Here is a 25,670-nt window from a genome sequence, read left to right as displayed (position 1 = left end):
CACATACTATGTGTTCTAGGTTGCTAGCTGCTGGAATGCAATATACCAGAAACAGAACAGCTTTTAAAATGGGGAATTTATTAAGTTGCAAGTTCACAGCTCAAAGACCGTGAAAATGTCCTAACTAAAGCAAGGCTATAGAAATATCCAATCGAAGGCATCCAGGGAAAGATACCTTGGTTCAAGAAGGCTGATGACATTCATGGTTTCTCTCTCAACTGGAAAGGCACATGACAATCATGGTGGCATCTGCTAGCTTTCTCTCCTGGGTTCTTGTTTCATGAAACTCCCCCGGGGGCATTCTTCATTTTCAAAGGTCTTCAGCTGTGTGGACTCTCGTGGTTCCTGTGACTCTGCTGCTTTTCCCAAAATGGTTCCCTCTTAAAGGGTTCCTGTAAGCAGATATGGCACCAGAGACACAACTCCATGGAAGCCATCTAATCAAAAGTTGCCAGCCACAGTTGGGTGGATCACATCTCTACGAGAACAATAAAAATGCTCCCAGCCAGCAATATTGAATGAGGATTAAAGGACATGGCTTTTCTGGGGCCTACCACAGATTTAAGCTGGCACACTATGTAATCATCCAAAGTGTGCAATCAGTGGTTCACAATATCATCATATAGCTGTGCATATATCATCACAATCAACTTTTTTTCATTTTAGTGAAAGATTACATATATACAAAAAAATACATTTCAACGCACACAGAGTTTGCTGTGGGTTACAATTCCAAAACTTTAAGTTTTTACTTCTAGCTGCTCTAAGATACTGGAGACTAAAAGAAATATCAATATAATGATTCAGCAATCATACTTGTTAAAACCTATCTTCTCTGTTTAACTCTACCATAACCTTTGATCTTTCTCTCATTCTTTAGGAGTATTTGGTCTATGCCCATTCTAACTTTTTCATATTGGAAGGGACTGTCGAGCATATGGGATAGAGGGATAGAACTAGTTGATGTTCTAGAGAGGCTGGCCTCTCTACATTTCAGGATTTATCTGGTCCAGGGACCCATCTGGAGGTTGTAGGTTTCTGGAAAGTTACCGTAGTGTATGGAACCTTTGTGGAATCTTATATAATGCCCTAGGTGTTCTTTAGGAGTGGCAGGAATGGTTTTAGTTGGGGTTTGGCAAGCTTTGATAGGTATCAATAACTAACTGAAGCTTGCATAAGAGTGATCTCCAGAGCAGCCTCTCGACTCTATTTGAACTTTCTCAGCCACTGATAACTTATTAGTTACCCCTCTTTCCCCCCTTTCAGTCAGAATGACATTGTTGATCCCATGGTGCCAAGGCCAGACTCATTCCTGGAAGTGATGTTCCACACCGCCAGGGAGACTTTCACCCCTGGATGTCACATCCTGTGTAGGGGGGAGGGACAATGATTTCACTTGCACAGTTGGACTTAGAGAGAAAGAGGCCACATTTGAGCAACAAAAGAGGTCCTCCAGAAGTAACTCTTGGGCATACCTGTAAGTAGGCTACACTTCTCTACTACATATATAAGCTTGTGATGAGTTTTTTCTTTTTAATTTTGTATGCTGTATGGTGGGGGTCACATTTCATTCTTTTTCCATGGGAGTATCCCATTATTGCAGCACCATTTGTTGACTTTTTTTGTTTGTTTGCTTGTTTTTTGTTTTGGGGAAGTGCATGGGCCAGGAATCAAACCTGGGTCTCCCACATGGCAGGAGAGAATTCTACCACTGAACTACCCTTGCACCCCCTTGTGATGAGTTTTTAACCAGCACCCCAGGTGATTTTGATGTACTCTAAAATCCTCAATGTATTGCAGATGTTTTAAAATTTTTGGAAAACTTATTTTAGTGAATTTGTTGTGTGGAAAAATAAAAATATTAAACATAAAGATAGGAATGAATGCAGTTTACTAAATGGAACATACACTCATACACACACACACATACACCTTAAAGCATCTGTGAAAAGATGTTTTATCTGCATATTAAATGAATCACAGGAACATCTAGAGGCCATTATGCTCAGATTCCTGATTCCAGCATGTGAAACTTTACGCCATCAAAGGCAGATGAAGGTGGTGATGATGATGATGGTGTTGATGATTATAATAATAAATGACATTAATGGTTAACACATGGCACCTACCCTTATGGGAGTTACAGCAAATTAGGGAATACAGATATTAAGTAAATTTTATACATGATGAAGGTTATGAAAGGAAAGTATAGTGTACTATGGGATGTCTAGCATGGGGTCCTAACTTCATATGAGGGTCATTGGGGAAGCCCTGTCTGAGGAAAGAGCCTTTGACCTGAGCCCTGGCAGATAAGAGGGGATAATCAAAGGGAAGGGGAGAAGAGTGTAATAGGCAGAGGAAATAGCGTGTTTGAAAGTACACAATAGAAGTGAAAAATTCAGTATGGTTAGAGTGGAGCAAGGTGAAGTAAAGACAGATCACTCTGGCAGTATGTGCTCTAAAAATGATAACTATCTTTCCAACTCATTGGGCATCTCTCTTTGTGGAGTTTTCTTCTACTGAACTGCAACCTTCTCTATCATTCAGAAGCTACCTCCAATATTACCTTCACGGACAGTCCTTCTTTGGCCAACTCAGCCAGTCTCTCTATCAGTAAATTTATTGACTTTCTTCACTATATTCTTCAAGATCTGAAACTGTGTTTTTATTTATATGATTCTTTGTTTATCACTTGTCTTCCTTCACTAGAATGTAAAGTCTTTGAGGGCAGGGATCTTGTCAATCTCATTCACTACTCTACCTCCACTGCCTAGAACAGTGATTTGTATAGTAGAGGTACAGTCAATATTTAACCGACTGAGCACTTCCAGTGGAGTGGGCCAAGCTGGAGTGCGCAAACCACTTTCTCACAGCTGTCTTAGCTCCACAAAATTTCAGATGCCCAAGAAACAATGTAAAGAGGAAAAAAACCACCTGGAATTGAATGGTTTTGAGATTGGAATCATTACTATGCGATTTGCAAAATAGAGACATATGACAAACTAACTAACATTTAGAACAATATTTGCATGGCAATTGTGAATTACCTAAATATCCCTTTTGTTTACAGCATTTGGATTAATTGTGGCCCTTCATAAATGAAAATGGTGAATTCTCCTTCTTATTCTTGCTTAAGTTGTTACCTGTTTTAGATTCCTAGGCTGCTTAAAGCGGATACCATGAAATGGGTTGGCTTTAAACAATGGGAATTTATTAGCTTACAGTGTAATGCTGTGAGAATGTAAAAATCAAGGTATCATCAAGGTAATGCTTTCTTTCTGAAGACCAGCTGCCAGCGATCTTTGGCTCCTCTACTACATTACAAGAGGGTCTCTTGGCCTCTCCCTCTTCTGGATTTTGTGACTTCTGTGGTTCTCTCTCTCTCACATCTCTATCTCTACCCCTATCTTTCTCTCATCTCTCTCTTTCTCTATCATAAATGAATTCAGTAATAGGATTAAGTCCCATGATGAATGAGGTGGGTCACATCATAACAGAAGTAGCCTCATCAAAAGATCCTACTTACAATGGGTTTACACCCACAGTAATGGATTAGATTGAAGAATATGTTTTTCTGGGCTACATACAGTTTCAAACCACCACAGTATTCTTTCTCTAAGGCCACTCTCCCTGTCTCTTTGGGGAAAATGTCAAACGTTACGATATGAAACTCCTTAATTATGTCCAGTGCCATTTCATCTAATATTTCCACATGTTTGCTAGAGGTTGTTCACAGGGATTGCTATAATCTGTTGTAAGTTTATGTACAGAAGCATGTTAATTGTTATCCAGAATCTAGTGTTCTTCTATGCGATCATGTCATCAGTTGTTCAGATCACCTAGCAGGTACTCTGTTTTGTTGCAGGTGTTAGGGGAAGGACATGAAAGAATATGAAAGGGAGCAATAAGTTAATGAGCCACAGGTAAATTAGGCTAACTTTTTGTAAACTTGGTGTTCTACACTCTTTATTCTAGGCTTGGGCACTTCTAAAGGAGATCTCTAAGGCTTCATAGCAACCAATTTTCTAAAATGACTTTCAGTCCTTCTTTCTTACCTTGCATGATTCTGGAATGTTTTCCTATTACCTTTTATGGTTCATATTATTTCTTTTTATTCCTCCTTAGAGATGTAGCCTGGTTTTCACTTTATGTGGCTTTCCTATTTCCCTTTCAGGTCTGGGTTTTAGTGAACTTGGCATGTGGTTACTTTTGAAAACAGCCCTGAAAGTTGATATCAGAATGAAATCACTTCACAGTGCTGTGCATCTTTTATGTCCCATTGGAATTAATATCTAAGTAACTTTTATAGCCACATAGGATCTGGGTTAGTACACGGAAATATCATTTATGTTTTCCTTATGGATTTTTACCTATGGCCAGTGTTTCAAGAAGGCAGAGGAATTAAGCATGCTCATATATATCTTCTTTAGGAGTGAAGGTGAAGCAGTGAAGACATGTCCCTTTTGAATGGGATAATAGTAGAGTGGCTGGAAATCTAAGTATTACTTAGCTACCTTTTAGAGGCAGTTTGGTATAGTAATTAAGGGCAAAGACTCTGGAGCCAACTTACCTGGGTTTGTCGCTCAGCTATTATTTCTCAGTTGAGAATCTTTGGGCAAATTCTCAATATTACTGTGCCACAGTTTCTACACGTGTAAAATGCATATAATAATAGTTCTTATCTCATAGGTTGTTGTGGATTTTTTGAGATATATGGATCTCTTAGGACAGTGCCTGACACATAGCAGTTGCTCAATAATTGTTAGGATTACTAACATAAGCAATATGATTGTCAGTGTTGCCACTGTTCTAGCTTCTGTTTCTAACACAGAAGTTACAAGTATGAAGCCACCCATCCTCAAAATCTTAAATAAGCATCTTATTTTAGGATGGAACTTGTTTCATCCTTACCTTACAGGGGCCTGTGTGGGTCTGGCTGGGGTTTTGGTCAGTTGAGCAAGGGGCTGGATGAGGTTCCAGACCTTCCTGGGGATTACCTAGGGAGGTCACAATTATGAAAATCTGGAGATGGATACCCTAGGTGAAAGCTTGGAAAGCTCAATTCTTTTTTTCTGAGGAGCAAGCATAGGCCCAAAAATGTAATACCAAGTAAAAAATATTGGAAGCTGGTTGACCCTGGAAAGCAGCTTAGAACAGGGACTCAAGATAGAAAATGAAGACAGAGCGGGTTCCTGAATCATTTCTGTGAATTGAACTGATGAACATAAGGCTAGTTTTTAAAGAATTATTTTTTTTATTGACATATATAATATAATAAAATACCGTGTATCATGGTCAGTTTGTCAACTTGGCCAAGTGGTGGTGCCTGGTTGTCTGGTAGGGCGAGCACTGGCCTGTCTGTTGCTATGAGGACATTTCATGGACTTAAATCCTGACCACATTGCTGCATCCACAGCTGATTCCATTTGCAGTCAGCTAAAGGGAGTTTCTTCTGCAATGAGTGATGCTTAATTTAATCATCAGAAGGCTTTTAAGGAGGATTCAGAAGAGACAATCACTCTTCTTGCTTCAGGCAGCCAGCCTCTCTTGAGAGTTCATTAAGGACCTTCATTGGCGCTGCTAGCTTGCAGCCTGCCCTACATATTGTGGACTCTTACATCCCCATGATTGCTCAGATAGCCTCTCCTGAGAGTTTGTTGTGGGTCTTCATTGGAGCTGCCAGCTCATGGCCTGCCCTACAGATATTGGACTCTTACTCCCGACGGTTACATGAGAAACTTTTATACATTTTATGTTTACAGATATGTCCTGCTGATCCTGTTTCTCTAGAGAACCTTAGCTAATACACCATGTAATCATCCAAAGTGTACAACCAGTGGTTCACAATATCATCATATAGCTGTGCACTTATTATCACAATCAACTTTTATTCATTTTTGTGAAAAATAAAATATATAAAAAAGCAATAAATTTCAAAGCACATCACAACAATTAGTTATAGAACATATTTCAGAGTTTGGTGTGGGTTACAATTCCACAATTTTAGGTTTTCACTTCTAGCTGCTCAAGGTACTGGAGACTAAACTAAATATCAATATAATGATTCAGCAATCATATTCATTTGTTAAACACTACCTTCTCTGTATAACTCCACCATCACCTTTGATCTTTCTCCCATTCTTTAGGGGTATTTGGGCTCTGCCCATTCTAACTTTTTCATGTTGGAAGGGACTGTTGGTAACATGGGATAGGGAATGGAACTAGTTGATGTTCTGGAGAGGCTGAGTCCTCTGCATTTCAGGACTTATTTGGTCTAGGGACCCACCTAGAGGGTGTAGTTTTCTGTAAAGTTACCCTAGTGCATGGGACCACTGTATAATCTTATATAACACCCTAGGTTTTCTTTAGTATTGGCACAGATGGTTTAGGTTGGCATTGGCAAGTTATGATAGATAGCAATGTCCAATAGAAGTTGGCATAAGAGTAACCCCCAGAGTAGCCTCTCCACACTATTTGAACTGTCTCAGCCATGTATACCTTATTTGTTACACTTCTTTTCCCCCTTTTGGTCAGGTTGGCATTGTTGTCTCATGGTGCCAGGGCCAGACTCATCCCTGGGAGTTACTCCCATGCTGCGAGGGAGACTTTCACCCCTGGACATCATGTCCCACGTAGAGGGGAGGGCAAGGATTTCACTTGCAGAGTTGGGCCTAGAGAGAGAGAGAGGCCACATATAATCAACAAAAGAGGTCCTCTAGAGGTGATGCAGGCATGCCTATATGTAAGCTAAGCTTCTCTGCTACATACATCAACTTCACAAGAGCAGTCTTCAAGTTCAAGGGCTTGGTCTTTTGATTTGGGTGTCCTTAATGTATGGCATAGTATCTGGGGTTTCCCCAGTGGTAAAACTTAACAGTTTCATAATTTTTCTCTCATCCCTCAAGGGACTTTGCCAATACTTTTTGATAACCTGTTTAATATACTCTGGGATGTATCCAGGCATTACATTAAGCTATACAGGATTAAAGACTCTCATTTTTATTCTGCGCTTCCCATCTTTGAATCGTTTAAATGATCTAATCAGCAGGTTGAGTTAGATTATGTGCTACAGAAAATTTAGGTTCTGGACAAAATAACCTTTCTTCTTTTGGTCTCAAAGAGTAGATGAGGTTCTAAAATACAGACAATGTCTTCCTTACCCCTGTATTCTGAATTACCTTAATCCTGACCTGATCAGCTTTGCTCTTATTTCTAAATACCAGGGTATACATATATAAAACAGCTTCTCAAAATCCAGAAATAACAGTTACCACTCTGAACTAACTATAACTGCTATAAAAGCTTACAATCTAGGCCCATGTTTTTCTATAAGTATTTTCTAAATGAGACCATACAATATTTACTCTTTTGTTTCTGGCTTATTTTGATTCACCAAATGTCCCACAGGTTCATTCACAAATGTTGTATGCCTCACAACTTTGTTCCTTTTCATAGCAGGGCAATATTCGATCATATGTGTACACCACCATTTGACAAACTACTCAGCCAGTGCATTCTTCAGCCACCTCCATCCATTGGGCATCATGTATTATGTTCAAAGTCCACTGTCCATCAACACTCTCAATTTTAGATAATTTCATTATTCCCAAGAGAAAGATAACCAATAAACACACCCTCAAAATAGAAAATCCAAACTTCCCCTTAACTCTTGTCCCTTCCCCCATTATTTACCCTTGGTGTTGCCATGGTACTGTTGAAGTTTTCTTGTTAAACATAGCCCATAGCATGCAATAGGAGTTTTTCCCCTATACCCTGAATTTATGCACTCTTTGTACAAGATTTATACCTTTGAAGTAATTTATGCAAGAACTGATTTATATTTGTAATGTTAATTGGTGGGACTTAATATTTAGTTTCCTATAGAACCACCAAACTGTCTTCCATAGCAGCTGTACCATTACGCATTCCAACCAGCAGTGCCTAAGTGCCCTAATTTCTCCACATCCTCTCCAACATTTGTAGTTTCCAGTTTGTTTAATAGCAGCCATTCTTATAGGTGTAAGGTGGTATCTCATTGTGGTCTTGATCTCCATTTCCCTTATAGCTAATGAGAATAAGCATCTCTTCATGTGCATTTTGGCCATCTATATTTTCTCTTCAGAAAGACACCTATTCATAATCTACAGTTCCCTTATAGCTAATGAGAATGAGCATCTCTTCATGTGCTTTTTGGCCATCTATATCTGCTCTTCAGAAAGACACCTATTCATATTTTAGCCTATTTAATAATTGAGTTGTTTGTTCTTTTGTTGTTGAGTTGTATGATTTCCTTATGTATACAGGATATCAAACCTTCATCTGATGTGCGATTTCCAAATATTTTCTCCCATTGAGTTGGCTGCCTCTTCATCTTTTTGACAAAGTCTTTTGAGACACAAAACCAGTTGATTTTGAGGAGTTCCCATTTATCTATTTTTTCTTTAGTTGCTTGTGCCTTGGGTGTAAAGTTTAGGTAGCTGCCTCCTATTAGTAGGTCTTGAAGACGTTTCCCTACAGTTTCTTCTAGGAGCTTTATGATACTGGGTCTTATATTTAGGTGTTTGATCCAATTTGAGTTATTATTTACGTAGGGTGTAAGGCAAGGGGCACCTTTCATTTTTTGTCTATTGATAGCTAATTCTCCCATGCTCATTTATTGAAAAGACTATTTTGTCTCAGTTCAGTGGATTTGCAGTCCTTCTCAAAGATCAGTTCACCGTAGATTTGGTGGTGTATTTCTGCTTTCTCAATTTGATTCCATTTGTCAATGCTTCTATCTTTGTGCCAGTACCATGCAGTTTTGACAACTGTGGCTTTAAAAGTTTTAAAGTCAAGAAGTGTTAATCCTCCCACTTTGTTCTTCTTTTTTAGGATGCTTTTAGCTATTTGGGGTCTCTTTCCCTTTTAGATGAATTTGGTAACTAGCTTTCCCAAGTCTTCAAAGTAGGTTGTTGGAATTTGATTGGTAGTGCACTGAATCTATGGATCAATGTGAGTAGAACTGACATCTTAACTACATCTAACTTTCCTACCCATGAGCTGCTTATACCTTTGCACTTATTTAGATGTTCTTTGGTTTCTTTAGCAATGTTATGTAGTTTTATGTGTTCAAGTTCTTTACATCCCTAGTTAAGTTCCTTCCCAGATACTTGATTCTTTCAGTTGCTATTTTGAATGGAATCTTTTTCCTTAATTGACTCCTCAGTTAGGTCATTGCTTGTGTATAGAAACATTACTGATTTTTGCAATTAATTTCATATCCTCCTACCTTGTTTATTAGCTCAAGTAACTTTGTTGTAGATTTCTCAGGATTTTTCAAGTGTTGGTATCATGTCATCTGCAAATAATAAAAGTCTCACTGCTTCCTTTCCAATTTGGATGCCTTTATTTCTTTTTCCTCTGATTGTTCTCACTAGAACTTCTAGTATAATGTTGAATAATAGTGGTGCCAGAGGGCATCCTTGTCTCATTCCTGGTCTTAGGGGGGAAGCTTTCCATCTCTCAACATTGAGTATGATGGTGGCGATGGGTTTGCCATATTTGCCCTTTAGCATATTGAGGAAATTACCATTGATTCCTACCTTTTGAAGTGTTTTTATCAGAAAAGGATTTTGAATTTTGTCAAATGCTTTTTCAGCATTAATCAAGATGATCATGTGGGTTTTTTTCCCTTTCAATTTTAAATGTGCTCTATTACACTGATTGATTTTCTTGTGTTGAACCATCTTTGCATTCCTGGTATAAACCCCACTTGGTTATGGTGTATAATTCTTTTAATGTGTTCTTGGATTTGATTTGCTAGTATTTTATTGAGAATTTTTGTATCTATGTTCATTTGGGAGATTGGGCTGTAGTTTTCCTTTCTTTTAGCATCTTTACCCAGTTTTGGTATTAAAGTGATGTTAGCTTTATAAAACGAGTTAGGTAGTGTTCCTTTTTCCTTAATTTTTTTGAAAAAGTTTGAGCAGGATTAGTGTTAGTTCTTTTTGGAGTGTTTGATAAAATTTCCCTGTGAAGCCATCTGTTCCCAGGCTTTTCTTTGTAGGATGATTTTTGATGACTGTCTTTACCTGTGAGTGGTTTGGTGAGATCTTCTATTTCTTTTTGAGTCAGTGTAGCTTGCTCATGTGTTTCCAGGAATTTGTCCATTTGTCTAAGTTATCTAGTTTGTTGGCATGTAGTTGTGCATAGTAGCCTCTTGATTTTTTTTATTTCTTCAGGGTCTGTGGTAAAAACCCCATTCTCATTTCTGATTTTGTTTATTTGCACCCCCTCTCTTTTCTTCTTTGTCAGCCTTGCTAGTGGTCCATCGATTTTATTGATTTTCTCAAAGAACCATCTTTTGGTTTTATTGATTTTTTCTGTTCTTCTTTTGTTCTCACATTCAATTAACTCTGTTTTAATCGTCGTTATTTCTCTTTGTTTATTTGCTTTGGGGTTAGTTTGCTCTTCTTTCTCAAGTTCCTCTAGGTGAGCAGTTAAGACCTTGATTTTTCCTTTTTCTTGTTTTTTTTTTTTTTAATATAGGCATTTAGGCCAATAAATTTCCATTTCCACACAGCTTTTGCTGCATCCCATAAGTTCTGATGTGTTGTATTATCATTTTCATTTGTCTCCATATAACTCTAGTAATTTCATCTTTGACCCACTGGTTGTTTAAGTGTGTGTTATTTAATCTCCATATATTTGTGAAAGTTCTCATTCCTTGGTGGTTATTGATTTCCAGCTTCATTCCATTGTAATCAGAGAAAGTGCTTAGAATAATTTCAATGTTTTTAAATTTATAAAACTTGTTTTGTGTCCCAACATATGGTCTATCCTGGAGAATGTTCCATGAGCACTAGAGAAGAATGTATATCCTGATATTTTGGGGTGTAACTATGTATGTCTGCTAGGTCTAATTCATTTATCAAATTGGTTAAGTTCTGTATTTCCTTGTTGATCCTCTGTCTGGTTGTTCTATCTATAGTGGAGAGTGTTGTAGTGATGTTTTCTACTATTATTGTTAAAACAATTGTTCCCTTTTGTTTTGCTAATGTTTGCCTCATGTACCTTAGACCTCCTTGATTGGAAGAATAAACATTTGTGTTTGCTATTTCTTCTTGGTGAATTGTCTCTTTTATTAATATATAGTGCCTTTTTTGTCTCTTATGATTTTTTTTTTGTATTCTATATGGCAGGGTCACATTTCCTTCTTTTTCCATGGGAGTATCCCATTATTGTAGCACCATTTGTTGAATTTTTTTGCCTGTTTGTTTTAGTTGGTTTCTTTGTTTGTTTGGGAAGTGCATGGGCCAGGAATCAAACCCAGGTCTCCTGCATGTCAGGCAAGAATTCTACCACTGAACTACCCTTGCACCTCCTCTTAGGATGTTTTTACATTTAAAGTCTATTTTGTCTGATATTAGTATAGCTACTCCTGCTTTCTTTTGTTTACCACTTGCATGTTTTCCATCCTTTCACTTTCAATCTATTTGTATCCTTCTTTCTAAACTAAGTCTCTTGCAATCAGAATATTGCTGGATTATATTTCTTAATCCATTCTGCCAGTCTGTGTTTTTTAATTGGTTGACTTTCAAAGTTATTACTGTTAAGGCATTTCTTGAATTCACCATCTTATCCATTGGATTTTATTTGTCATATCTAGCTATTCTTTTCCCGCTTTCTCTTTTTATCCTTTAAGTTACCCTTACTGGTACTCTTCAGTTTTGTGCCCTCCTCCAGCATTCCTTCTCCTGTCTTTTTTTCTTCAGATGGCAAAACGCCCTTCAGTATTTCTTGTAGAGCCAGTCTCTTGTGACAATTCTCTCAGTATTTGTCTGTCTGTGAAAATTTTAATCTGCCCCTCAGTTTTGAAGGACAGTTTGGCTGGGGACAGAATTATTGGCTGGAAATCTTTCTCTTTGAGGATCTCAAATATGTCATACCACTGCCTTCTCATCTCCATTGTGCCAGTTGAGTTGTCCAAACTCAGTCTTATGTGTTGTCCTTTGTATGTAGTAGATTGTTTTCATTTTCTGCTTTCAGGATTTTCTGCTTATCTTCAACATTTGACAGATTGATTAGTATGTGTCTTCTGGTAGGCCTGTTTGGATTTATTCTATTTGGAATTCATTGGGCTTCTTTGATTTGCATATTTATGTCTTTATAAAGTTTGGGAAGTTTTCCCCCATTATATCCTCACCTAATCTTTCTAACCCTTTACTTGTCTTTTCTTCTTCTCTCTTTTATTTTTGTGCTTTATTTTGTCTATCATTTCCCTGAGATCCAATTCAAATTTTTCTTTTTTGCCATTTGCTCTTTTGTGTGTTCAAAATCAGTTGTCCTGTCTTCTAGTTTGCTTATTCTTTCTTCTGCCACTTCATATCTGCTGTGTGTGTCTCTGATATATTTATTATTTGGTCAGTAGCATCTTTAATCTCTGTGATAGCTACTATTTTTCTATTTATTCTTTCAAATTCCTTTTTAAGCTCTTCTGGTGTCTTCATGATCTTCTTTATGTCATTAGCCATCATACTGATTTTATTTAGTAAAGTTATGTGAATATCTTTGATTAATTCTTCTAAAGTCTCTGTCTCCTCTGGTGTTTTAATTTGGTTACTAGGCTGAGCTATATCTGTTTGCATTTTCATATGCATAGGGATCTTCTGTTGTTTTTGAGGCATATAAATGTCTAACACTGTTACTTTGGAAGTTGATTTCCTTCAGTACTCTAAAACTTTGTATTTGAGGGATGGGTGTGGCACAGGATACAGGGGGTGGGGCAGGGCATGACAGTACGGTGATGGGTTGTGGTGTAGCATAGGCACAGGTTAGGGACACTATGCTAGTACCTATGAGCATGGGGTGCAGGGCGCAGGGGGACATGCGATGTGGGTGACATGGGGTCTCCCAGTTTGCAATGAATGGGCACTAAAAGAGGGCCACCTTGGGGTCATATCTGCAGGGGTGACACTAGGTTTGGGATGATTGCCACACTGTACTGTCTGCTCCCCTTCATCACGAGAGGCTGAGCATAGGTGCTGGCCAAGGCGACCCTGGGTGGCCACTGTCATGGGACAGAATTCTCCAAGAGAAGCTGACTTACAGAGCCAAGATGTGTGCATGGGTCAGACAGACAGGGAGAACCAAGGCTAGTTTTTATTGATATACCTTCCTGAGTGGTCTGGTCTTGTTCAAAGGCCCAGGATCAAGGTTAACAGATGCTAGGTTTGTTGCTTCAAAAATGGGACTCATTAGAACAGTGTCCATACCTGCTCATAATCTGGTACTGCTTGCTTTCAGGCACTAAAACATTAAGTCCAAGTCCAATTTCCTTCAGTATGCAAACATTGGTCACTTGATAAATGCAAATCAAAATCACAATAACATACCACTTTACACCCATAAAGTCAGTGTCTTAGTTTTGCTAAGCTCTGTTCTTTTCTCAAAGAACAAGTAATACAGACCAATTTGGGCTTAAACAACAGGGATTTATTGACTCATGGTTTCAGAACATAGAAGGTTTGGGTCCTCTCAGGGTCAGCAGTGTTATGGCTAGCTGGCAATCATTGGATTCCTTGGCTTTCCTATCACATGGCAATGTCCTCTCCTTTATCTTTCGAGTTCTGTTGACTTCCAGCTTTTCCTCCACTTGGCTTTCTCTTCATAAAGACTCCAGTAATAGGATTAAGGCCCAACTTCATTTACTTGGGCCACACCTTAACTAAAAATAACATCTTCAAAAGGTTCCATTTACAATGAGTTCACACTCACAGGTGTGTGGTGGGCTTAAGAGTAAGAACATGTGTTTTTCTGGGGTACATAATTCAACCAACCACAGATGGCTGTTGGTAAAAAAAAAAACAAAATAACAAGAGTTTGAATGTGGAGAAATTGGAATTCTAGTACATTGTTGCTTGAAATATAAAATGGTGTAGCCATTGTGGAAGGCAATAGACCTCAAAACGTTAAATATAGAATTATTTTTATATTTTATATTTATGTTTTTAAATATTTATATTATATATGCTTTCATAAATATATATATATATATAAGTATATATAAAAGTGTTTAATTTTATTAATTCTACTTCTAGGTATATACCTAAAGAGAGAGAAAACAGGGTCTCAGATAGATAGTTTACACCAGTGTTTATAGCAGCATTATTCATGATAGTCAAAAGCTGGAAAAAACCGAATTGTCCATCAACAAATGAATGGATGAACAAAATGTGATACATACACACAATGGAATGTTGTTTGGTCATAAGAAAGAATGAAGTTATGAGACATGCTGCAACGTGAAAGAACTTTGAAAACATTATATTCAGTGAAATAAGTAGGACACATACTTGATATTACTTATAAGTGAAGATGAGAAATAGCAAATTCACAGAAATAGAAAGCAGATTAGACGTTATGGTGGCAGGGGGAGGTGGAAGGTGAAAGGGGAGTATTTGTGTTTAAAAATAAGTAGACATTGGTCCCTTGAAGGTAGTCTTTCTTATGAAATTGAGAATTATGCATTTTTTGAGATCTACTTAAGCTCAAAATACATGTGGCTAGTTTACTATTTGAAATCAAAATCCCAATTAGCTTGTTGGGAGTAACCTTTCATTCTGAAGACTTAAAAATCAAAACATGGAGCCCCCTACCCTATTCTATTAGCAAATAAGTAATAAATCTTACATTATATAGTATCTCTTGATTAAAAGTACAGGCTTACCTCTGTTTAGGGAAAATTGTCATATTAAAAAATGGCTTTATAAAATAAAGTAGTTATGGAGAAAGGGGAATGGCAAACCAAACAGAAGACAGCCTATGAAAGAAATTTAGCATATTGACAATACGATCAAATTGCCTTTACAAAGGAAGGAATTTAGGGAAAGGAGTGGCTTTCCAAAGAGGCTATTTGAATTCTGAACTACCTCTGTTATTCTCAGGATCCTGTTAACAGCATTTCTTAGCAAAGGAACAGGATTAACATGTCAATCAAAGCAAAATATTTCTTTACTGCAGCGTATAGTGGTTTCAAAGTACACTCTACATACAGTTTGGTCTGTTATGAGGCCTGGATCTCATACTTAAATCTGATGTCACTGGAACCCATAGTTGAGTTAGCTAACTTAATCTTACAGCTCTTCCAGTTCTCTTGATAATTACTCCCTTAGTTTTATCCCTGGGCAAGTCTAAAGTGAGCTGTCTCTCTCTCTCTCTGTCTCTCTCTCTCTCTGCTGCCATTGACTCTGATAAAGCTAGCTCTGTTTTGCTCCATCCTTCAGTGCAAGATCAAAACTGCTCTCTGCACAGCTATCCAAACTCCGGCTCCCTCACTCCAGGGGCCTCTTTAACAGACCTTTCTTCCTGAGTACATGTTGCCCAGATAGCTGATCTCCTTCTGTTTCTACTCTCAGACATTCATATCTGTTCCAAAGGTGCTTTATGGTAGCCATTTGTAATATCTGCATTTTCTTAATCCTTTTGCCCCTTTAAACTGTTACAGCTTTTATATGGCTCTCTGTTATCCAACCCTCTTCCTGTTTATGTGACTGTACACATAAACAGAAAGTCCCATCTGGGAAATAGTATGGTTAGTGTTTATAATATTAGGCTGTGGAGTTAAATAATTCATTCATTCATTCATTCAACAAATACCTTTTGTTAGGGACTATGATTAATTTTTAGTTTATTTTTATGACAGTTTACTTAATAATTAATTTCTAATTTTTTTTGAGACAATTCTAGATTCACATGCAGTTGTCAGAAATAATACACTGAGATCCCATGTACCCTTTACCATGTTTCCCTCAATGGCAATACCTTGAGAAATTAGAGTACACCATTACAACCAGGATATTGTATATTATTTACAACCAGGGTATTCATACATAGTCAAGATGCAGAACCACAAGACTCCTTCATGTCTCCCTTTTATAGCCACATCAATCCCCATGCCACCATCCCCCTGTCTTTGACCACTGTCAACCACTAATCTGTTCTGCATTTCTATAATTTTTCCATTTCAAGAATTTTATATAAATGGAATTATAGAGTATATGACATTTGTGGATGACTTTTTTTCAAGCTTCTTGCTTCCCATGGCTTTTTCTCTATCCATCTGAATTTCATTCTACCTATGAAGAACTCCTAAAACCCATCCTAATTAAGTTGGGCTATAGCATAACTGAAGTAACTTCATCAAAGTCTCACTTATAATGGGGTCACACTCACAAGAATGAATTAGGTTTAATAATTGTTTTCTGGGGTACGTAGCTCCGTTTAATATAATTTTTTCTTCAAATGTTTGGTATAATTGACAAATAAAATCATCCAGGTCTGGTGCTTTCTTTCCTTTAATGTTATTAAGTATTGTTTCAATTTATTTAATATACATAGGCCTATTCAGGTCTTGTCTGAATTTTGGTAATGTGTCTTTCAGGGAATTGGTCCATTTCATCTAAGTTATCAAATTTGTGAGAAGAGAGCTGTTCATAATATTCCTTTATTATCCTTTAAATGACTGCCATTTTATTATTTTTTTCTGTTTGTATCTTCTGTTTCTCATTTCTCTCTTCTTAACCTTCCTGTGGGTTAGTTGAACATTTTAATGGAAACATCTTAATTTATTTATGGTGTTTTTAAGCATATTGCTTTTTATAATTTTATTAGTGGTTGCTCTAGGTATTATGATATACATATGGAATTTATCGGAGTCTACTGATATTGACAATATTACCATTTTGAGTGAAATGTAGAAACCTTACTTCCATATAGATCTCTTTAAACTTCCCCATTATTAAAATACAATTTTGAGTAGTTTCTCTACATACATTGAGTACCTTATCTGATGGTGTTATAATTTTTATTTAACTATCCAAAAAGATTTAATAAACTCTGGAGAAATAGGATAATCTATTTTATTTTTATTTTTATCCTTCCTGTGTTCTTCTTTCCTTTCTAGAGTTCCATTCTGTATAAAGAACTTCATTTAGCCATTCTTTAAGGGTAGGTTTCCTGGTGATAGATTATCTTAGTTTCCCTTTGTGTGGTAGTTAGATTCAGTTGTCAGTTTGGCCAGATGAAGGTGCCTAGTTATATTGCTGTGGACATGAGCCAATGGCATTTGAACCTCATCTGTTGCTGACTACATCTGCAGTTGGCTAGGAAGCATGCCTGCTGCAATGAATGACGTTTGATTTAATTAGCTGGTGCTTAAATGAGAGAGCTCAATGTAGCACAGCCCAAGCAGCTCAGCATACCTCATCTCAGCACTCACAGCTCAGCCCAGGCCTTTGGAGATGCAGAAAGAAATCACCCTGGGGAAAGTTATTGAAATCCAGAGGCCTGGAGAGAAGGCCACAGAGATCACCCTATACCTTTCTACGTAAGAAAGAAACTCAGTGGAAAGTTAGCTGCCCTTCCTCTGAAGAACTAACGAAATAAATCCCCTTTTATTAAAAGCCAATCCATCTGTGGTGTGTTGCATTCTGGCAGCTAGTAAGCTAGAACACTTTGCTAGGAATGTATTTATTTTCTCTTCATCCTTGAAATATATTTTTGTTGGATATAGAATTTGTGATTGACTATTCTTTTCTTTCAGTAATTAAATGATATTAAACCACTTCCTTTCTGGCCTCCCTGGTTTCTGTTGAGAAATCAACTGACTTTCAAATTGATGTTCCCCTCTAAGGAATGTTTCCTTTGTCTTTAATTGCTTTCATGATTCTTTGTCTTTAGTTTTCAGAAGTTTGAGTGTGATGTGTGTTAGCATGAATTTATTTGGGTTAATTGGGTTTGCTTAGCTTCTTTGCGTATGTAGTTTTATGTCTTTCACCAAATTTGGGAATTTTTCAATGTTTATTTTATGAATACTTTTTCCGTCTTACTCTCTCAGTCCTGTGTCTCTGGGATTCTGATAATACAAATATTAGCTTTTTTGACATTATCTCACAGGTTCCTGAGATTTTTTTTTCATTCAATTTTTTCTTTGTTCTTTAGATTAGGTAAATTCAATTCATCTGTCCCCAAGTTCACTGATTCCTCTGTCATCTCCATCCTACTTTGGAGCCCATACAGTACATTTTAAATTTCAGTTATTGTATTTTTCTTTTCTATAATTTCTATTTAATTTTTATAACTTCTATCTCTTTGCTGATATTTTCTATTTTTCACTTATTTCATAGAATCATAATTTTACTGCATCACTTTTATGATGATTGCTTTAAAATACTTTTCAGATACTTCCAACACCTGATTCATGTTGCTGTTGGCACCTATCATTTACATTTTCTCATAAATATTATGATTTTCTTGGTGCTTGTTATGATAAGTGGGTTCCTATTTTATTTTGGACATTTTGGTTAATATGATACTCTGGATGCTATTTAATCCTTTTCAAAGCATACAATCCCCTGTTGAGGTGTGGCATGAGGGTTGGGGAGTGTGTATTTTTCTTGCTTCTAGGCTACTCCAATACCACCCTGGCACAAGTGGAGCATGGTCTTCAGTCCATCATTGAACAAGTGGGATGTAAGAGCAGCTCCCTGCTTGGCCTTGCTGACACCTTCCAGTAAATGTGGGACAGCGACTTATATCACCTCATTGTCTCAAGATAGGGGTATAAGATCAGCTCCTCATTGGGCCCCACTTGCTCCCAAGGTTGGGAAAGCCAGGCTGACTCATATCACTTTATTGCTGTAGAGCAAGGGGCAGGATCTCAACTCCCACTGGCTTTTCTGACACTACTGGATGGGAAGAGGGGAAGAAGAATGTCAGCTAGATTTGCTATCACTGCCTCAGTCTCACTGATACTGGTTACATTTGGGGGCTCAGATCCCCTCTGGGTTCTCCTGACACCAGAAAATGCAGGAAGTGGAGTGCCTACTAGCCCTACTTCATACCACTTCATTCAGTTTTGTTGTTGCCAGGTGGATGTGGTGGTTCATATCACCACTGGTCCTCACTGGCACCAGTGTAGGGGAGAGGAGTGCTGATTAGTCCCAACCTTGTACTGCTCTAGTCATTCTCATTGATGTTGTTAAATATGGGTGATAGCTCAGCTTGCTGCTGGACCCCACTGATACTACCCTGGCAGGAGAATCAGAGCACTACTTGCTTATCTCAGACAGGGTGTGTAAAATCGACTTTTGGTTCAGCTCACTAAACCAGGCAGGGGAATCAGAGAACTGCCTCTTCCCTGAAGCAGGGGATTGAAGATTAGCTCCTTAATTTTCCCAATAATAACAACAAGCAAAAGAATAAGAACACTGCATTCTTTCTATAATAGAGCCTAGTCTAGTGTGTGAGAGAGACAAAAGTAAATTCAAAGAAGTATATAAATGCAACTATGATATGGGTTATGAAGAAAGAGCACAGAATCTTATGAGAAAGGATGGGCCTTTTTGAGAAAGCGACATTTAAGATCTTGAAGATGAGAAAGATACAGTAATGTGACAATAGATGGAAGAGTGTTCCAAGTAGAGGAAACAGCAAGTGAGAAGGCACTGTGGAAGGAAAGAACCTCCTGGGTCTATATGGAAGTGAATGTAAGTCTGGTATGGAGAAATTGATGTGGCAAAGTGATGAGAGAGAGTGAAGCCAGGGAGTTAGCAGGTGTCTGATCATACAAGGTCTTTAAGGCTATGTTAAGGATTTTGGCTTTTTGTCCTAAGTACAGAGGGAAGCAACTAAAGTGTTTTACTTAGGGCAGGTATATATGTTTTTATTTATCTATTAAAATATTCTGGGGTTGCTGCATAAAAAGGAAAGGAATAGTGGAACAGGGACATCAGTTAGGAGGTTGCAGTAGAAGTCGAGATGAGAGATGATAGAAGCTTGTAATAGGTTGGTAGTGGTGGAGATGGAGAGAAGTGATAAGATTTAAGAGAAGATATATCCCATTTGTCATGGAGGAATGTGTTTCTGGAAATTAGAATATTTAACTGAAACAGTGTTATATGACCTCATTATAGCACAATCTCTATGGAAACAGACTATATTCCCTACTAATCAATATACAAGTAGGTTTTTATTGACATCTGAGTTTATTTTCTCTGAATTATTTCTAATAGTTCTAATAGTAAAGTGGCTAGGCCTAGAAATGAACTACATTCACTGATGACTATACCTCTTCAATCTGCAAAGACATCTACTGTGTGCTTTAACCATTAAAATAATTTCATGATACTTTGTCTTTGGAAAATAATCAGTTTATCTTTGGAGGGGATTAAAAGACCTGTGGCAAGGAGAGCAAAAAAAGAAAACAAGAAGATAGAAGGTTGCTTACCTCAGAATAAGTGCTCAATAAATTTGCCTGATATTAGACCAAGTTTATTTCGATATATTTTAGTGAAAATGGTTTTTCAAAGGCTTAATTTAAATGACAGGAGTAACTTACAAATCCATAAATATTTGAGCAAATGTTTTCTTTGTCATGGGCTTAATTATTTTATTAAAACATGTTTGTCTATATATAATTAACAGCTTGATAGATAAGCTGAGAGTTAGAGAAATTTAAATCTAGTGCTTTATAAGCCAAACATCCACTGAATTCAATCAGAAAATAAATGGATTTTTTTTTTACACTATGCACTTCAATAGGCAAATAAAGATTCCTTGTAAAAATTTATTCCCCAAGAGTAACTCTATGAGTCTGGATTCAGTTTTAAACAAAAGCCATTTTCCCTTTTTAGGTATTTAATACAGAGAAGAAAGGACCTCTAAATTTATTGGCAAGGCTAGAGGAAGGAGTTATGAACTTTTCTTCCAAAAAGAAATCCCCAAATAATGCTACAGAACTGGTTTGATAGAGGAGATACTACCTCTATACATATAAGGAAGATGGGGGAAAAGAAAGCCACTATTAAAACTGTTGAGCTTATTTCTGCCTTTTAAATCTCATGAAAGTACATCAAATTGGTGGAATTTAATTTGCATCCAGAAAAATACCTGTAAAGGATTCTCAAAATTTAGATTTCAGTTTTTCCAGGCTCTGCAATACAGGAAAAAAGAGATGGGAGTAGATGCTGAATGACATTTGCCATATTCACCACCTTTTTTGCTACTAAATATTGTACATATTTTTTTCCATACCTAAATATTCACACAACAATAGCAATGACAATATGTTAATGCCTAACATAATGCAATTCTTTCTGGTAAAAACAAAATGGTGGTCATTCTTTTCTAAAAAAAGAGTGATCCAGAGTCTCATCGGTCACCCAATCCTTTTCTGAAAGAATCCTTTTCTGAGAGAATGTTCATTTCTCTTATAGTTGAGTCACAATTCCACCTTGATATAATGCAATTTAAGGACTATTATAAACTTTTTACTACCAACATATTTCATATAAAATAGTTGGAGAAAAGAGATAAAAAAGGAAACTGAAGATATATGTATGTCTATTTGTATGTATGTGTTTGTAAACAAGGGAGAAAATATGGATAATTGCTGCAGTTCTCATTTTGCAAATGGTTACAAGACCACGGTCTTATAATTGTTCATAAATTTCTCCTTCCTTTAATCTTTTCTGCGTTCTTTTGCCTTCAGCCAGCACCTGAGCAGGTTGGGATTCTTTACTTCATGACACTACGCAAAGCTTTTCTTGATGGGCATGTGTCCTTGGTGGTTCTGCTAGTATTGGATTGCTGTAGTCTTACATTAATTTTATTTTTTACTGCATACCAGGAGTATACTCTCATCATTGGTTCATATATAGTCAGCCTTTATTTATTGATTATTTAATTAATTGCTGTTGTTTTTAATAACTTAATAAACATTCTTAACCAAACCACTGAAAACAAATGTTAAGACTTTGGTAATAACCTATATCTATCCATATGTGCAGCCCCCCTCCCATCTCTCCACTTTCCTCCATCTGAAATAGCAACAACCTGTTTCCCTTGCTTATGGTTCCATTGTTACATTTTGTTTTTCCATTTATGAAAAAAGGTTTATGCACTTTTAAATAGTTATAAACTCTGGCAGATATACAATCCATTGTTCAAAGATGGTGAATAACACAGTAAAAATTGGAGTGCAAAGTAGGGTTATATTCACTGCATATCCTTATGTTCTGTTAAAATTTTTCATCTTTTTGTACTTTTTTTTCACTACCCCCCTCCACACACATATACACACACATTAGCCTATAAGACAATGTTGGTTTTCTCTTAATAACAGCCTCATAAAGGAGTTCTGCTGTGTTTTCCCCATTATTACTTCCCTTGTTGTTTTCCTTGGTCAATTATAACCAAATTAAGATTAGGTGATTTTATGGAGATACCAATTAGACAATACTGTATAGTTAACAAGTTATCATGTTGTAAAAAGAGATGTCTATACATTGTAAATGACTTAATTTCATAATATAAAAAGTTTCACACTTAATATTCATATCAACATTGGGTGCAAATGATTTGGTAGTTTCAGCTTTAGTTATAAAAAACTGGATTTTTCTGCTGACAACTTAGGTTGTATGGGTTCTGCTTAAAAGCTTTACAACCGGTGTTCCCTGTACCTGCCACACTATGTTAGAACGTGTCCTTCAAACATATCCTCCTATAACTTCTCAAACTGTACTAAAATTGATATTACTTGAAATCTAACTCTTTGCCAACAGATCTTCCTTTTAAATAGAATACAGTTTTTTTTATTAATTAACGGAAAAAAATTAACACAACATTTAGAAATCATACCATTCTACATATGCAATCAGTAATTCTTAACATCATCACACAGATGCATGATCATCGTTTCTTAGTATATTTGCATCGGTTTAGAGGAACTAGCAACACAACAGAAAAAGATATAGAATGTTAATATAGAGAAAAGAAATAAAAGTAATAATAATAGTAAAAAAAACCAAAAACCAAAACCAAAACAAAACAAAACAATAAAAACCCTATAGCTCAGATGCAGCTTCATTCAGTGTTTTAACATGATAACTTTACACTTAGGTATTATTGTGCTGTCCAGTTTTGAGTTTTTGTATCTAATCCTGTTGCACAGTCTGTATCCTTTAAGCTCCAATTACCCATTATCTTACCCTGTTTCTAACTCCTGCTGGACTCTGTTACCAATGACATAGTCCAAGTTTATTCTCGAATGTCTGTTCACATCAGTGGGATCATACAGTATTTGTCCTTTAGTTGTTGGCTAGACTCACTCAGCATGATGTTCTCTAGGTCTATCCATGTTATTACATGCTTCATAAGTTTATCTTGTCTTAAAGCTGCATAATATTCTATCGTATGTATATACCACAGTTTGTGTAGCCATTCTTCTGTTGATGGACATTTTGGCTGTTTCCATCTCTTTGCAATTGTAAATAACGCTGCTATAAACATTGGTGTGCAAATGTCCGTTTGTGACTTTGCCCTTAAGTCCTTTGAGTAGATACCTAGCCATGGTATTGCTGGGTCATATGGCAATTCTATATTCAGCTTTTTGAGGAACCGCCAAACTGCCTTTCACAGTGGTTGAACCATTTGACATTCCCACCAACAGTGGATAAGTGTGCCTCGTTCTCCGCATCCTCTCCGGCACTTGTCATTTTCTGTTTTGTTGATAATGGCCATTCTGGTGGGTGTGAGATGATATCTCATTGTGGTTTTGATTTGCATTTCTCTAATGGCCAGGGACATTGAGCATCTCTTCATGTGCCTCTTGGCCATCCGTATTTCCTCTTCTGGTAGGTGTCTGTTCAAGTCTTTTTCCCATTTTGTAATTGGGTTGGCTGTCTTTTTGTTGTTGAGTTGAACAATCTCTTTAAAAATTCTGGATACTAGACCTTTATCTGATATGTCATTTCCAAATATTATCTCCCATTGTGTAAGCTGTCTTTATACTTTCTTGATGAAGTTCTTTGATGCACAAAAGTGTTTAATTTTGAGGAGCTCCCATTTATTTATTTCCTTCTTCAGTGCTCTTGCTTTAGGTTTAAGGTCCATAAAACCGCCTCCAATTGTAAGATTCATAACATATTTCCCTACATTTTCCTCTAACTGTTTTATGGTCTTAGACCTAATGTTTAGATCTTTGATCCATTTTGAGTTAACTTTTGTATAAGGTGTGAGATATGGGTCTTCTTTCATTCTTTTGCATATGGATATCCAGTTCTCTAGGCACCATTTATTGAAGAGACTGTTCTGTCCCAGGTGAGTTGGCTTGACTGCCTTATCAAAGATCAAATGTCCATAGATGAGAGGGTCTACTTCTGAGCACTCTATTCGATTCCATTGTTCGATATATCTATTTTTATGCCAATACCATGCTGTTTTGACCACTGTGGCTTCATAATATGCCTTAAAGTCAGGCAGCGTGAGACCTCCAGCTTCATTTTTTTCCCTCAATGTTTTCGTTTTTTTCCTCAAGATGTTTTTAGCAATTCGGGGCACCCTGCCTTTCCAGATAAACTGGCTTATTGGTTTTTCTAATTCTGAAAAATAAGTTGTTGGGATTTTGATTGGTATTGCATTGAATCTGTAGATCAGTTTAGGTAGGATTGACATCTTAACTATATTTAGTCTTCCAATCCATGAACGCGGTATGCCATTCCATCTATTTAGGTCTTCTGTGATTTCTTTTAACAGTTTTTTGTAGTTTTCTTTATATAGGTTTTTTGTCTCTTTAGTTAAATTTATTCCTAGGTATTTTACTCTTTTAGTTGCGATTGTAAATGGGATTCGTTTCTTGATTTCCCCCTCAGCTTGTTCATTACTAGTGTATAGAAATGCTACAGATTTTCGAATGTTGATCTTGTAACCTGCTACTTTGCTGTACTCATCTATTAGCTCTAGTAGTTTTGTTGTGGATTTTTCCGGGTTTTCGACGTATAGAATCATATCGTCTGCCAACAGTGATAGTTTTACTTCTTCCTTTCCTATTTTGATGCCCTGTATTTCTTTTTCTTATCTAATTGCTCTGGCTAGAACCTCCAACACAATGTTGAATAATAGTGGTGATAGTGGACATCCTTGTCTTGTTCCTGATCTTAGGGGGAAAGTTTTCAATTTTTCCCCATTGAGGATGATATTAGCTGTGGGTTTTTCATATATTCCCTGTATCATTTTAAGGAAGTTCCCTTGTATTCCTATCTTTTGAAGTGTTTTCAACAGGAAAGGATGTTGAATCTTGTTAAATGCCTTCTCTGCATGAATTGAGATGATCATGTGATTTTTCTGCTTTGATTTGTTGATATGGTGTATTACATTAATTGATTTTCTTATGTTGAACCATCCTTGCATACCTGGGATGAATCCTACTTGGTCATGATGTATAATTCTTTTAATGTGTTGTTGAATACGATTTGCTAGAATTTTGATTGGGGAATTCAGTCCATTAACATTTAGAGTTATTACTGTTTGGATAATATTTTCCTCTACCATTTTGCCTTTAGTATTATATATATCATATCTGACTTTCCTTCTTTCTACACTCTTCTCCATATCTCTCTCTTCTGTCTTTTTGTATCTGACTCTAGTGCTCCCTTTAGTATTTCTTGCAGAGCTGGTCTCTTGGTCACAAATTCTCTCAGTGACTTTTTGTCTGAGAATGTTCAAAATGAACGAAGCTGGAGGTCTTGCGCTGCCTGACTTTAAGGCATATTATGAAGCCACAGTGGTCAAAACAGCATGGTATTGGCATAAAGATAGATATATCGAACAATGAATGAATCCTACTTGGTCAT

At 36.8% G+C, this 25,670-nt stretch overlaps 1 long non-coding RNA gene and 1 other non-coding gene across 2 annotated transcripts in view; one reads left to right on the top strand and one right to left on the bottom strand.

The window, feature by feature from the left end:
* Positions 1-25,670, top strand: part of LOC143670532 (uncharacterized) — a 582,670-nt gene that overhangs the window by 400,502 nt on the left and 156,498 nt on the right. The gene's annotated exons all lie outside the window — the stretch shown is intronic.
* On the bottom strand, positions 11,287-11,357 carry TRNAV-GAC (transfer RNA valine (anticodon GAC)). Its single transcript has one exon. It is a non-coding gene; the product is annotated as a tRNA-Val (tRNA).

The sequence above is a fragment of the Tamandua tetradactyla genome, chromosome X, assembly GCF_023851605.1.
Source record: "Tamandua tetradactyla isolate mTamTet1 chromosome X, mTamTet1.pri, whole genome shotgun sequence".
In the NCBI taxonomy this organism is placed as follows: domain Eukaryota; kingdom Metazoa; phylum Chordata; class Mammalia; order Pilosa; family Myrmecophagidae; genus Tamandua; species Tamandua tetradactyla.
Note: the sequence above shows the minus strand (reverse complement) of the source record. Positions and strands in the feature narration are given on the sequence as shown.